The sequence below is a fragment of the Erigeron canadensis genome, chromosome 4 (assembly GCF_010389155.1).
Source record: "Erigeron canadensis isolate Cc75 chromosome 4, C_canadensis_v1, whole genome shotgun sequence".
Taxonomy (NCBI): Eukaryota; Viridiplantae; Streptophyta; class Magnoliopsida; order Asterales; family Asteraceae; genus Erigeron; species Erigeron canadensis.
This window is the reverse complement of record NC_057764.1, coordinates 13,936,821-13,941,102: the sequence shown is the minus strand read 5'-3', so window position 1 is coordinate 13,941,102 and position 4,282 is coordinate 13,936,821.

Below are 4,282 nucleotides of genomic sequence, written 5' to 3'. Positions count from 1 at the left end.
TATTGACATAGACGTGCACTTACAGACTCCCCCTTGGCAATAGCTTCTAGACGTTAAAATAAATGTCTTCGTCTTGTCTTTGTCATCAATCGACTTCTTCTGCTTTCGTTTATCAACCTTTTTCTTCTTCTGAACTTCTTCTGAATCATCTGCAGCCTTATAGAAATCACAGTCTAAGTGTAAGCCAATCTTCAAGCACAAACTCACTGCATTCCTATATCGCAATGCTGGACCATGAAAATCTTTTGGAATCCAAATATTAACACTATTCAGCTTCAACAGATCTTTCTGACAGAAGTTCACTAGATGCAAAGGCTCATAAATCCTCAAAATATCATGATGACTACGACCATACATCACAGCTTCATATGTTTTACTATCAAAGTACCAACCCTCCATATTATCCAACAAATCTTTCCCAAACTTCTTTAAAGGAACTTCTTTGGAAAACTTGGCACGCTTGTACTTCAAAGTAATCATGGGCTCTTTTGTCTTCGGATCTATCCTTAACTTATCCGTGACCCTTTTGCCCTCTCTTTGCAGGATCCTTGATCTTAACATCATTTGCAATAGACCTGGCAATATAATCTGCTCTTTCATAGCCACCAGGATTAATCAGTTTTAGCCTAGCTAAACACATGAAATCAACATCAGCGAGAGAGTTGATGGCTTCTGTGGTCATCTCTAAATACTGTACACCGTCGGTTCTCCTGATAATCAGATATTTTATTTCGTTATCCCAATGAAAACTCACGATTCTCGATACAACATTTGTAGCGTAGGCTTCAACTTTTTCACCCTGGCTTATCATTATACTTAACAGGTCTATGCATTGCCTCAAGCTCAGCCTTACTATGCAACCACCATCCTGATTTAGTGTTAGCATTTGGCTCTGCATGTAGCTCATCAAGGCTCACACCAACTGGTTCTTGAGCAACTTGAGCTTCTTGATCTTGGACTTGATTAAAAGTGTCCATTCTATCTAGCTTGGCTCGAAAGCCGTCAATACTGAACTATTGAGTCCCAATGCTATTTGTAAATTTGGTGATGACAAATCTGATATATAAACACTTAGTAATCTTTTGGTTCTTGTAATCTGATCTGGGTCAGACTAAGCTGACACAGCTTGCGATCTGTAACTGACCCAGATCATGCTTCATATATTGTAATTGTTTATCCTATGGAAGCAAGTGTTGTTCAAGCTGCATCAATTGGTCATAGCATTCAATCCAAGTCGAAAAGGAGGATTGAAGATAGAAGACCAAGCTGATAGTGGAAGTCAGCTTGGGATTAGCAATCTGCTTGAAAACACTTGGACAGATTTGCTCCTGACAAACAAGCAATATGTGTCTGACAATCAAGTGAAGAATGACAACCTAGATTTTATTGACAAGAACAAATAACGTTACAGGTTGGTGACAGATATACATATGCGTGTCCATATTCTTATTGGAAGATCAAAATATCGTACTGCTGGTTTTGGGGACCTCAAGTATGATGAAGGCACGATCAAATATTCCTTTGATCATCCAACAGAAGAAGAATACGTGGCTTAATTGGATACCAAGAGAAGAATGGTTTTCGCCTATAAAAGCCACATTCCTTGTTTGCATATGGGTGGCATTTTCCTTAGAATCTATCTTTGTACAAGTTCTCTCTGCTCTTAGACACAGCTTAGCCTGTAAGAAGTCAGCTTGGGTTGCTTCTCTTGAGCAAGAACTTCTTGATTGTTGTTTGTCATTTCAGGGGTTGTTTAGATATTGTAGGTTATCTTGTTTCCGCAACAACCATGTAATTCTTTGTATAGATTATATCTTATTATAGGATTACATTTGAAAACCACAATTAGCATTCAAGAATGATTGTTTACTGCTTTACTGTTTTATTGATTCTAGTTACTTAAAATTTATATTTTGTAATCTGAATCTTTAAAGCTTTATTTCAAAAGATAGTTAAGTGTATTCACCCCCCCCCCTCCTACAACTATTTGTGTTCACTATACTTTGGTATATTGATACACTTCTAGGACATAATAAGTGGTATCAGAACAGGGGTTAAGAATTAACTTGACTTGATCCTTGCTTATTTTCCTTATAGTAAAGCAAAATGTCATCTTATGTTGATAATGGTTCTTCTACTAGACCACCCATGTTTGACAAAGATGATTTTAGTGGGTGGAAAGGTCGTATGTCTTTGTTCCTTGAATCCATCGATAACAATATGCCTGATATCCTGACAGATGAACCTTAGATTCCTACACAGACTCTTGTTGTAGATGCAGTGGTCAGAGATGGTCAACTAACCATCCCTGCCACAATAAAAACCATTGTTAAGGATAGGGCAGATTGGGGGGATGAGGATAGGAGATTGGCTAACTTGCATGTGAAGGCACGTAACTTCATTGTTCTAGCTCTGCCCAAAGATATTTACCATTCTATTAAAATGTGTTCTACAGCTAAGAAAATGTGGGGTACTTTGACTGTCATGTTTGAAGGATGCTCTACCTCCATGGAATCTACCATTACCACCTTAAGAAGGAGGTAAGAGAGATTTTTCTCTTTGAGAAATGAATCCTTGACTAACACTCTTACCCGTTTTAATGCTTTGGTTAATGATCTAGTTGCTGTTGGTATTACTAAGAAAAATGAAGTTTTGAAAAGCAAATTGTTAGATTCATTACCACCAAAGTGGAACAATTATATTTGTTCTGTGAAACTAAGTTCTGTGTATCATGATCTTGATCTCCCTGGACTTTTTGGTTTCTCCATAACCAAGAGTGTTCAGAGGATGAAAAATTGATTGCTATGGGTGATTCTTATAGTCAGCCTCCTACTGCACTTGTTGCTTCCATGACTGAACACCCTAGCTCAATATCTAATGAGATCATTCCCTGTGTTAATGAATCTGTACCTGTGATTTCTAACACTAACTCTGTTTGTTCTGAATTTGAATGTGATGAATTTGATGGTGAGGAGATAGCTAATGAAGTGGCTATGTTGGCTGATAGGATAAGAATGAGATCTTTTGGTAAGTTCAAAGGAAAAGGAAAAAGTGGACAAGCTGATGAGACTAAGAAGTCTTATGATATGTCCAAAGTCACTTGCTACAAGTGTGGTAAGACTGGACATATGGCTGGTGATTGTAGATCCAAAGAGTCTTCACAAGCTGTGTTATCCAAAGGTGGAAGAAGTGAAAAATATTCGAAACTCAAGACTAAATACAAAGCTCTCAAAGCACAAGTTGCTGAGTTGAGTAAGAAGATTGAGAAAGATGAGAATAGTCTGATAGCCAAAGATTGGGTTGAAAGTGCTACCTCTTCAAAGGATGAGGAGTACACTGATGAGAAATGTCTCATGGCTAAAGAGAAGTTTGTAGAAGATCTCATCAAACTGAAAGAGCAAGTTGAGTCAGCTCACAAAGCATCTACTAGTCAGACCACTCCACCTGAAGTAACTATCTTTTCCAATCTGTGTGATAATGAAAAGCTGTCAAGGTTGAATAGACTTGGTGATGAGGTTCTGTTACAAAAACATTTTAATCAAGAACTTAAAAAGGAAATTTCAATATTAAAACAGCAGATAAGCTCAAAGAATTTCACCATTGAAAAGTTAGAGTCTGAAGTTAAAGCACAAAAACAATTGAACTCAATTTTGGTCAAGGAAGCTAAAACTTCAAAATAAAAGTTTTTGAAAATAAAACACATAACTGAGTCATGGTGTACCAACTCTAAAAGAGCTGCAAAATGTGTCAATGTACAAGTTCCTTATCAAGTTCAAGCCATTTTTTATGGTGACTATGATAGAGCTATTGCTATCAGTGAAGTCTGTGCCATGGAACCTTGTTATCAGCCGCCTTCACCACCCAAGATAGAAACCAAGAGAAAGAATTCTAAACCAATCAGGTTGGTTCAGAAATTTGGTATTGGATTCAATGATCCTGATGTTATTGGACAAACCATTGCAGAAGTTGTGTCTGAATCTGATAAGGTAATTGAACTAACACCTGAGGAAACTCTTGATATGTCAAAGTTAACAATTACTCAATCTGTGTCAAGTCCACAGTCTAAGACAAAAAATAATGTTTCAAAAAGAAACAAAAGGAAAATTAGAGATCAGAGTGTTCCAAAAGGGAAAAGTAAGCTGTTGAAAAAGGAGAAGTCTGGTTCTAAGGGAAATGTTTCACCAACAAAATCTGTGTCTAGTTCAAACCACCTTGAGCCTGACTCTGACAAAATGATTTCCAAATATGTGGAGTTCAGAAAAGGTAAGATTTCTGATGACAA